The 11,490-nt window shown below is 36.2% G+C and overlaps 1 long non-coding RNA gene across 1 annotated transcript; it reads right to left on the bottom strand.

Moving 5' to 3' along the window:
- Positions 1 to 239: 239 nt before the first annotated feature.
- Positions 240 to 11,485, bottom strand: LOC141515341 (uncharacterized). Its single transcript, XR_012476306.1, has 3 exons — positions 11,321 to 11,485; positions 9,530 to 9,691; positions 240 to 684 (listed from the first exon to the last, which is right to left on the bottom strand). It is a non-coding gene; the product is annotated as an uncharacterized LOC141515341 (long non-coding RNA).
- Positions 11,486 to 11,490: the final 5 nt, after the last annotated feature.

Raw genomic sequence — 11,490 nt, 5'->3', positions numbered from 1 at the left:
GGTTCAGGAGAAAGAATGGCACTGTGACATAAATAAAATGGTGCAATAGCATAGAATTTCCTCTTGGATGCCAACACCATTCCCCACAAATGTAAGCTGGGACCCCAAGGGGGTAAATGCTGTCTTGAATTCTAGTTGTAATTTTGTGGATAGCTAGATCACATAAGCCCCTATCCCACCAGGGAGATTCTCATTTACAATCAGGCAATAGACACAATTAGTTTTTAACAAAGGCATTTAATAGGATGACATAGTAAAAAAGAATATCTATAAACCATTTCCTCCACATTCATGAGGGGTATACTGTTTTACAAATATATCCATAGGAAAAGGAAGATAAAAATAAGAGTACAGTGGAAGTAAGGTATATGTTTAGGATACATTTGTGACAACTTAGTATAGAGGCTAGTAGTAGTAGTTGCTTAATCAAGTTCTAGGTTTGGAAGTTCTTCTGTCTTTGTAGAGTCCTCATACTGGTTTCTGGAATCTACCTCTCTTCATGGCTGACTCTCTTCTCTTCCCTAGGTACTTTCTTTCATGAATGAATGCCATTTTGCTTACATATTTAACTGGAGTTCAGTCTCTATTTCCTCAATTGTTCCTTTAACTCTTGAAAAAATCAACATCTTCAAACTGCTAGATAAGGTATCTACCTCTAGGCAAATTGATGTTAGAGGCATTCACCTATGGAGAGGATAGAGAAAATGAGAAAAAAGAATAATATACACTCCCTTCCCTTCCCCTATCCAGGGATCTCCTTTATAAAGACATCCTAAGCAGCTACAAACTCAACTACTGTCCATAGAACTTTAGTTACTTAAAGCTCTGCAAAAGTGCATCTAATTTTGGTTAATCCAATGGTATTTCTCTCTTTAATTTCATCAGAAAAAAAGTTTCCACACATCTCAGAAGGGTCATGAATAGACACATGTTTACATCAAGTTTGACATTCTATTGATAAGTTATTATTACACTCTGGACCTTCTAGGTTGGAGGGATGGTCACATTATAATCCTTCTACAGTAAGATAGAGGGATATGAGAATTGACTAATGACAGCAGAGTTGGTTACCTCTTCTGCCTTAAACTGCCCTTGAGAGAAGGACTTACTGATTATCATGCAGGCAAAGAAGCAAATTGACTGCTACACCAACTTTAAGTCTTCTGGGATTTCAAGAGGTAAACCAAAGTGTTCAGGAGGTTGCCTGCTGGAGATCAGTGTTGTGGATGGAATCCATATATTAGAACTAAATTGAAAGAAAAGTATAAAGATGGAGGACCCTAAGCCCCAAAGACAGCCCCCTATTTTGATTTCCATAGGATTGAAGAATTCAAGGACAATACTAAATTCTCTCTTTGCTCTTCCTCTGCTTTCCCCTATTAAAGAAAACTATAATCCTAAAATGGGGTCCTGAACATACCTACTTCTTCATTCCTTTTACATAATTCTTGGGTACATATCATTTCAATCATACTTGTTAACTGGGAGACCAAGCAATATAAGTTTAAGATTTGACTGGAAGCTAGAGTAGAAAAAGAATTGATTTTGGAGTCAGCACTCAAGTTCAATTCCCAGGTCAACCATTTGATACCTGCATGGCCATGGACAAATTACTTCACTTCATTAGTTGTTAGTTTTATCATCTATAAATGTAAAAAGAATCTCTAAGATTCTTTTCAACTATAAATCTTTGATCCCACCACATAAGTGTATTTGGCCTTTTTCCTGATTTTTGTTACATTCAGTAAATGATCTTATCATAGTATGTTAAACACCTGAATCCCATGAATGCATCAGATGAGAATTTGAAAACTCTATTTAGACTATGAGTTGGCAAACTAAAACATGTACAGCTTGTTTTTTTGTACAACCCTTGAGCTAAGAATTATTTTTATTTTCTAAATAAAATTTTATTGAACTTTAAAATGCAAAAGCCATCTTAGTTCTCAGTCAATACAAAAAGTCTCTTGAATAAACAAAGTCTTCAGATTGTGAGATAGTGTATCCAGCTCAGGCAAATTCCTACTAGACACACCACCGTACTGCTAGACATTCACCTATGAAGGGGACAAGGAAGATGAGAGAAAAGAATAATATCCATTTTCTCTCTTTCTTCCCACCCAGGGCTTTCCTATACAAAGCCAGCCTGAGCTAGTACTATCAGAAACTCAATTGCTGTCCCTGCAAAAGTACATCTAATCTTAGCTAATTCAGTGAAATTTCTTCTTTTTGCCCTCAAGTGAAGTTTGCCAATTCCTGGTTTAGATCACAAATGTGATAGTTTAATATTCAAAGTAACATTCCAAATCAATCTAGGCATCTACAATTTGAAAGCCCTCTGATTACCAAAGGGGATACAACAAGCTTTCAGAAAGGATATTCCAGGGGTGGCTACGTGGCACAGTGGATACTGCACCAGCCTTGGAGTCAGGAGTACCTGAGTTCAAATGTGACCTCAGACACTTAATAATTACCTAGCCTTGTGGCCTTGGGCAAGCCACTTAACCCCATTGCCTTGAAAAAAATCTAAAAAAAAGAAAGAAGGAAGGATATTCCATACATAAACCATAGAAATTCTATGGAGAGCATTGACTTAGTAGCTCAAGAACATCCTCCTCTCAGTTGGCTATCCAGATATTTATATTATATATTTATAGTAAAATCAATACAATGACTCTTTATCTTTCTGTAACCTTAGAGAAGACAGCATTGTTAACCAAGGTAACATGACAGTAGACACATGGATTACAAGTGTTACATTTCTGACCCACACTGCTTCTTCAGATTCTTAAATTTGGCACATGAAGGGTATTTGAAGGACATAAGGCTTGTACAAATCATGAATAATTTTGGATATTAAGTTATTTAATAAGTAATGGAGAACCACTGAAAGTTTAAGTAACAGACCAAACATCAAATTGACAAAATTAAGTTAAAAAGAATGTAATAAATCTAAGGAGTGATTAAGGATCATATTAGGGTATAAGCAGTGTGATTGGAATTGAGAATATAGATATAAAACATATCAAGATAAAAATATCAGGGGTGCAGCTAGTGGAAAGGGAGACACAGTGGAAAGAGCACCAGCCCTGTAGTCAAGAGGATCTGAGTTCTAATTTGACTTCAGACACTTAAGTATTACCTAGATGTGTGACCTTGGGCAAATCACTTAACCCCTTTGCCCTAAATAAATAATAAAAAATAGTTTAAAAAACAAAGATAAAAATATTAGATCTTTGTTACAGTGACTATAGAAGCTATAAGGGGGAAAAGTGGGAGAAAGGGAGTATTCAGAGGAGTCCAAAGGGTTAAGCCTGAATAAGACAAGCTTTCAATGAGTGGAATGGTTTCCATAAGAAGGGAAAAGGTTTATAGAAGCATAGGATTTAGCCTAGAAGGGACTTAGTGGTCATCAACCCTTCCTCCCCACCTTTAAGAGAGAATGTATCTTTTCTAAGTCTAAATCTGACTTTCTATAGCTTCTCCTTTGAGACCAAGAAAAATGATTTTCATAACTCTTTCATGTGGCTACTCTTCAAAATATCTGAAAATTGCTATCATATCCCCCCAAAATTTCTCTTTTTCAAACTAAATATTCCCCAGCTGCTTCAACTAATACTCCAATGTAATGTTCTCAAGTCCCCTCATCATGATATTATCATTATAGAAAGTCCTGAACTTATACACCGCTTTTGGCAGGAAGTACTTGGGCAGATAGCCAGGTAGTTGAAGTCTAACATCACTGTAATGCCATGGTTCTATGCCAGGTTTAAGATCTATCTACCCACCTCCTCAGTAAATTTCTCCTTCTGTATATGGTGTCTATAGTATATTTGCATTAATCAATCAATCAGCAAACATTTATTGGGGACCTTTTATGGGCCAGGCTAAGTGCACTGAGGATTATAAGATAAAAATGAAGTAGCTATGCTCTTAAGGCGCTCACAGTCTAGAGAGAGAGAGAGAGAAGAAATTGTGTGGATATTTAAATAAATACTATTATATATATATATATATATATATATATATATATATATATGCACAAGCTAATTGGTGAGGGGAAGGGGAAGTGAGGGAGATGGTGCTAGTATCTAGGAGAATAGGGAAAATTTCCTATATAAGGCTGAGTTTAAACATTGCCTTAAATCAATGGAAACTAGGAATTCTAAGATGTTGAAGAAAGGAGGGAATTCTTGGAGACTGCAGATGGAGTAGTGGGCATGAAATTAGTTGAAACAATATGAGTATGATGAGGGAATAATGTATAATAAGACTGGAGAAGTAGCTTGGACCATATTATGAAGAGATTTAATAAATGCCAAACAATAGTATTATGCTACTAAAATAAGATCATTGTTTCCTCACCCAAAAGCACTCTAGTATGGTTCTCCCTTCAGTTCCTGGGATCCTTCACATGGCTGTAGTGAGATCTGGGATGGTTTGGTTTCTCAGGGCAAGAAGGCAAAAGCATGTGGATTTAGAATGCAGTTCTTCTGCAAGAATTGATTTCTGATTTTAATCTTGGTTTGCAATCCTTCCCTTTTGGACAGCAACTCTATCACTATTGCCACGAAGCCCAAAGTGGAGTAGCTCCCCAACCTGGAAATACTTAATGAATCAGGGGACCTGTAGTCACTTGTTCTATGCAAGTCTGCCATTTGCTGCTGAAACCTGAGCTTGCTTATGGACAGATTGTGAAGAACTATAGGAATGAAGATAGATCCCTGGAACCAACATAGGACATTACAGTGACCAGGGCTCAGTACAAGACCCTAAAGACAGACCAGGATACATCAATGATAATAGGAGACCTGTGGGACAATTAAGAACATCTCAGTTTTGTCCCTTTTTTACTGACTGCTTGCAAAGTAAATTATGGTGGTTTCTCCCCATGTTAAATCTTTCTGTTATGCTTATCTGTACCCCAGGAGAAACTAGAGTGGTCATGAATAATTTTAGTTAGTTATTATTTTATTAATGTGATTACTTTTTTAAAAACATCATGAAACTACTTAAAAAGTCAAGCATCTCTTTTATAAATGAAGATGTCACCAACAGTAAGAGAGTTCCCGAATATGGAACAAGAGCTAAAAGCCAAACAAAAATTTCTGCTAATTTTCATTTTCAGGGCAATATTCCATTTATTCTATGATAAATGTTGAATCTGGCTAGCATTATAACACAAGCCCTATAAAGATGTGGTTGTGGAAGGAGGACTTATCAAAAAATGTGTAGGTTGAACACATATGAATAAAGAGTGAAGACACTGTAATGAACCAATAGAAATACTGTGAGTTTTGCAAAAGCATAGAAACTTAATGTCTTAAGCATGCGACTGGTGACTTGAGAGTAGGACCACTCAGTGACCAAAAGTATATATGATGGAGGAGGCTAGGTGGCGCAGTGGATAGAGCACCAGCCCTGGAGTCAGGAGTACCTGAGTTCAAATCCGACCTCAGACACTTAATAATTACTTTGGGCAAGCCACTTAACCCCATTGCCTTGCAAAAACTAAAAAACAAAGCAAAACAAAACAAAAACAAACTAAAATAAGCATATATGATGATCCTTATTTGGTTAATTTCTTCATCAAAAGCCTACTTTTCTTTAGGCTGCAAAATAGGACATTTATAAATTGCTGCTCCTTCTGTAGCACCACTAAGTGTACATTATGTCAATACTGCTATTCACCAATAAGATAATTGCTTCCAGAGTCATATTCCTGTCATGACTTTTATCCCCAAAAAGTCTAAATTATACATATGAAATCAAAATTTATTTGTTACTTTAGGACTTCTAAAATTCATTTTACTTTTTCCCATGCTTTGTGTCTTTGTACAGAGACATCTAAAACTATGGTTTTTTATTGCTAACTGATTACAGGTTTTTCTCTTTTGTTATTCTTCCTTCAGGATTGAACTGGCTAATCTTTTGCTACAGGAAGCCTTAATAGATCTACAATGTAAAGTGTCTCCTTTTTTACAATAAAGTTTTTTTTCTGAAATTCCAGCCATTTGTATGTATAACATATATGAAATAATAAAAATATTATATGTATAATTGATAAATATATGTATATACATGTCCTTGTTATGCACACTTCTACCTTGAACAGAAGACCTTTACTCATATTTTAAGCCAAGATCTACTAATCCAAATCCTCTTAAAAGATACCATCTGCTTAGCTATGTATTCACTTCCTACATCTCCCTTTTCTTCTGAATCCCCTTCCTTTAAAAAGTGGAAATGATGAAAATAATGCTTATGCTCTAAGGTTTTCAGAATTTTTCCTCAGAGATTTCTAATCCTTAGCAAGAATTATTAGGTTTTTCCCTAGTTGTTCTCACAAAACTTATCAGATATGAAGTCATTATTATAGGTGATATTTTAAGAAATTTTTCTGTCATGACCCAGGTACATGATCCTAGAATACAGTAAGTGATTCTGTTGATGCTAGATTGATTTCTTTCTGTTTTAGTTCCCCTCATGAGGAAGTCACTAATCTCTCTCTCTCTCTCTCTCTCTCTCTCTCTCTCTCTCTCTCTCTCTCTCTCTCTCTCTCTCTCTCTCTCCCCGACCCCAACCATTGCTATATGCTGTACTCACTTGGTAGCACTTTTGGAGCAATATCATTATTCCTTAGGATTATGTATACTTTTAAGGCTGCCACAGTATACTGTTGACTTATATTGAGCTTCAATGTACTTAAAACCCTTGATATTGCTTTTATGAATCTCTACCTAGGCCATTTACATCCCTCTTTTTTTTGTAATATTGATCATTTTAACCTAAGAGTAACACTTTACATTTATCCCTATCTTATAATTTTTCACTATATCTCTTTTATATATCTTTTCCCTTTTATTCATACAGTGGTCTCCCTGGTGTCTGTTTATACTCCTTTGGAGTTTATCCTTCACCTTATTCTCCTCTGTGACTCCAAGAAACTGTAGTTTGCATAATGACCATACCCAGTAAAACTGTCTAAGAAAACAGGCTAAACTAAGTTGAGGGTAACCATCAGGCCTCATACCCACTAGTGAGTTAGTGGAATGACTACCCCAAGCGTGTGAAGACTTCCCCTGGAAGAATGGTTACATGAAAAAAAAAATTGTTCCAATGACCAAGAAGGCTGATGAAGTAGGCACTGTGGAGTGCTTGGAGCTTGGTCAGACATTAAAGGCACAAGCATCATCAACTACATCCCTGGTCATTGCCAGCTGTCCTCTTATCTTGCCACTAGACTTTGATAACTCTGTAAGAGAGAGGGAGGCTGATGACTCTGTGAAATTCTGCCCAATGAAGTACAATTCATGGCACAAGTCAAGACATCATCCCAGGAAGTCACTGGTCCTCTTTGAAAATGAAGGAGAGGGGTGGCTAGGTGGCACAGTAGATAGAGCACCGGCCCTGGAGTCAGGAGTACCTGAGTTCAAAACCAACCTCAGACCCTTAATAATTACCTAGCTGTGTGGCCTTTGGCAAGCCACTTAACCCCATTGCCTTTCAAAAACCTAAAAATAATGGAGAAACAAAAATAACAACAATAACCATCACTCTCTCACTTGACCTATTGCAATAGCATTCTAATCATTCTCCCAGCCTAAAATCTTTTCCCATTCCAATATCCTCAACTGAGGCATCAAAGTGAATTTTCTATAGAAAAGATTTGTCTAGTCTCATGGTCCTTTATTCATCTCTAGTATCAAATGCAAAATTTAATATCCAGAATTTGCAACTTCCTTAATCAACTTGTAGAGACATTATGATTGTCTTCTACACTCTCTATGATCCATCATTTGACCTTGACATTTCTTATTTCATGATCCTGTACCTTCTATTTCTGTATATTCACAGTCTGTTCTCCATGCTGAAATGAAAAACTTTTTCACCTTTGCAGTTTCAAATCCTTAATGTTCTTGAAAACTCAGTTTAATGAAAACTTTCTGCATACATCTTTTCTTGACCCCTCCATTTCTCCCCCATATGTAACCTTATGTCCACTATATATGTATATTATAAACATACTTATGTGTGCACATGTTATCTCCCCTGTTAGAATATAAATTCTTTAAGGGTAAGATTAGACCATGTTTCTTTTTGAAGTGTCTGATAGTATTCAACTAATGTTTGTTTGTCAATTGAATTTAATCTTATTGCATTGATAACAATACTTTATCCTGTCAAAAATTTTAGTGTTTAAGATATTTCTCTCAACTTTGCATTATCTGTTCATTTGATGAGTGTTCTTTTTATTCCTTTGTCCAAAGAAATCACTGAAAAAAAGTATAAAAAATACAAGAACAAATACAGAGAGAAATTCACTTTTTAAAAAGTTTGATATTGATCTGTTAAAGTCTGCACCTTGGATGTATATATTCTTCCTGTTTGCAATCAATCTACCTTCTTTCTCAGTGCCCTGTCTAGGCTCTCAGACTTATTAGGCAAGAAAAAGATAATTTATTAAGTAGGCAGAAGCAAATAAGTATCTGAGGTCCAATATCACAAAATGAAATTCAATTATCAAATTAGATCATCCACTTTGTTTCATCATGCTATTGATCTACTAACATCTCTCTGAACTTCCCTGACAGGTTCTTTTATACCACTAGAGGACAAGGCTCAAAGAGACAGCAAGTAGGAGAGCTATTAAAATCCAGACGTTCTAACACAAGATCCAATGTTCTTTAACTACACTACACTGCCTCACAGTTGGACCTTTGACTACGATATCCCTCTTGCAAGTGAATCTTTGTGATAAAAAGACAATACCATTATTGAATCAAGGACAAAGGCAGAGAGGCTGAATAGCCCTAACTCCTAGATTCATGCAGTTATAATATGGTCTATCTTGACACCGCAGCTAAAGTGGTAGGATTGTTGCAAACCAGGACCTTGTAACACTAAGTAATGTCAAAGTAATGTCAATCTCTTTTTACCTTTTCAACTGAAATGAATTTATCCTTGCTACTTAGCATTTTCCTATATTTGGTGGTCTGAGAAAAGCTCTCATTTTGCTAAACTGCATGTTCATATTCAAGGGGCTAAACTCCCAGGAATTTTTACATCGGGGATAAAAGGTGAAAGTAGTTCCTTACAAATTCTTGTCCATGACTCCTGACATGGAAGTACTCTTGGAACACATGCTGGGAAGTTTGGGCAGAGGGGAAAAAAGGGAGGACATTATCATCAGTCTTCGCAGGAAATATATAGGCAAGAGAGAGTAATAATCACACTTTGTTTAAAGAAATCATTTTCAATTTCAAATAGATTTTCAGAAACCTTTGAAAGTCATTGGATGAAGTTAAATGATACCAAACAGGAAGTCTTTTTCAGTTGGCTGAGGGACTATTTTATGCCTCCTATATCCTATTTAAAGTATTGAGTTAGCTAGACAGAGAAGATTCTAGAAATTAAAGCAAGCATAATGTTTTAGTTCAAGCCCCTGGGGGTGGGAGGTGGGTGGGGTGGAGGGGAGATGGTAGGGGGGAACATTTCTTGGGGTGGGGGATGGGAGAGGAGCACTCACCTTCAGTCTTATCTAGGTTTTCTCCCATACCTCCTTGACAGAAGGGTCTTAAGGGCTTCAAAAGGTCTAGAGGTCTTTGGATTTTCCATTTTCCCATCAGTGACTTAGGATTATCCATAACAGACCAAAGCAGCTAGTGGCAGTGTCTGTGTCAGATGCTAGCTAGATATAGATTCCCCATGGTTAAGGAAGTTTGTTGAGCATTTCAACAATGCAAGAAAAGAACATCAAGCAACCAGAAGTTAGGAGGTATCCCTTTGTCATAAGAGTTGTCTAAACCTGAGACTACTTAACCCCAGAATTTAAGGTACTTAAGGGAAAGTATGATGACGATTTGGAGGGAATTATTTTTTAACCAATTGTAAATGTTGAACCATTTTAATAAATGACTTTTTATAAAGGCTACTTAAGATTGGCATATTAAATTGATTCTCAAATATTAATCTTAAGCAGGATAGTTGAATGGTCAGGTTGGAGACACTGATATTAAAAAAAAGTCACTCCTTATGTCCTCAGAGATACTCATAGAATTCTGAGGAGGATATCTTGCTAAACTCAATGGGGGGGGGGAGGACCATCAGAGATTACATCACAAATGTGGCAAAGATTATGGCTGCTGATCTCACAATATAGAGAAACTAACAGAATGGACCCTTGTGTACTGCTTGTTCTTTGAAGATTCTTCAATGTTTTGAATCACAACCTCTCAATTTCTCCAAGGATTTATAATTTAGAAGCTGAGAAATTCTGCTATGGGTGAAGTTTTAGCATGCATAGGATGCTTAGCCTACAGGGAATCTTGGGGAGTGACTTTTGGTTCATACTGTCCTATTTCCAAAGTGCAAGCTGTGATTTAAACCAAAATCTTGGTCCTCTGGAGGCATCATGGCAGGTCCCGTTCAGAGCATCTTCATAACTCAGGCCATAAATTGTGCTATACTGACAAGCTAGATAGGAGGAGGCCAGAAACCAAAGTGGGAAAAGCATTTTTTTATTCTCTTCAGAGACTGAGCTTTTGGGAATAGAATTTATAGTTAAAAGGCATGAATATAGTTTATGACTCTTTTCAAGTAAAAAAAAAGTACCATTTTAGGCTCTAGTGAACATTCATAAAATCATAGAATTTAGAGTTGTGAGGGACCATAGATGTTACCTAATCCAAACCCTCACCCCTCCCCAATTTCATAGAGAAGGAAATTGAGGACTAGAGAAGTGAAATCACTAGGCCAAGTTAACATGAGTATCAATCAAACAGCAAGCATTCATTAAACATCTATTCTCTGGAAGTATACTGGGGAAACAAATATAATGAGTGAAATCTTCCCTACTCTCAATAATGTTACATCCTAAGGAAAGAGACAACAGTTTCCTAATAATAACAGTGGTAATAATAATAACAATAATAATCAATCCTAACACTTAAATAGTGTTTTCAAGTTTGCAAAGCACTTTATAAGTGTTTTACATAAAGAAACTGAAACTGATAGAACTGTTACTTGTCCAGGTTCACAAAGTTAGCAGATATACAAGGAAGATCCAGATATTCCTGACTTTAAAGTTTAACACTCTGTCAGTTGAAAAAATTATTTATCTGTGCTTTGAAAATATATGTATATTGTATGCATAAATAATACATATATAAATATGCATATGAAGCTAGGTGTTAGAGTAGATAGAGGGCTTGGTCTAGAGATAAGAAGATGTCTTTCTGAGTTTAAATCTGACCTCAGACACTTACTAGCTTATGACCCTAGGCAAGTCACTTAACCTTATTTGCCTCAATTTCCTCACCTGTAAAATCAATTGGAGAAGGAAATGGTAAACCATTCCAGGATCATTGCCAAGAAAACCCAAAAGGGGTTTAATTTAGGCAATAATTTAAAATAAAAGGTGATGGAGTCCTAAACCAAGACAGTGGTTCCATAAGTAAAGAGAAGAGGTGGTTGGTTGGTTGCTTGGTT

The sequence above is a fragment of the Macrotis lagotis genome, chromosome 1, assembly GCF_037893015.1.
Source record: "Macrotis lagotis isolate mMagLag1 chromosome 1, bilby.v1.9.chrom.fasta, whole genome shotgun sequence".
In the NCBI taxonomy this organism is placed as follows: domain Eukaryota; kingdom Metazoa; phylum Chordata; class Mammalia; order Peramelemorphia; family Peramelidae; genus Macrotis; species Macrotis lagotis.
Note: the sequence above shows the minus strand (reverse complement) of the source record. Positions and strands in the feature narration are given on the sequence as shown.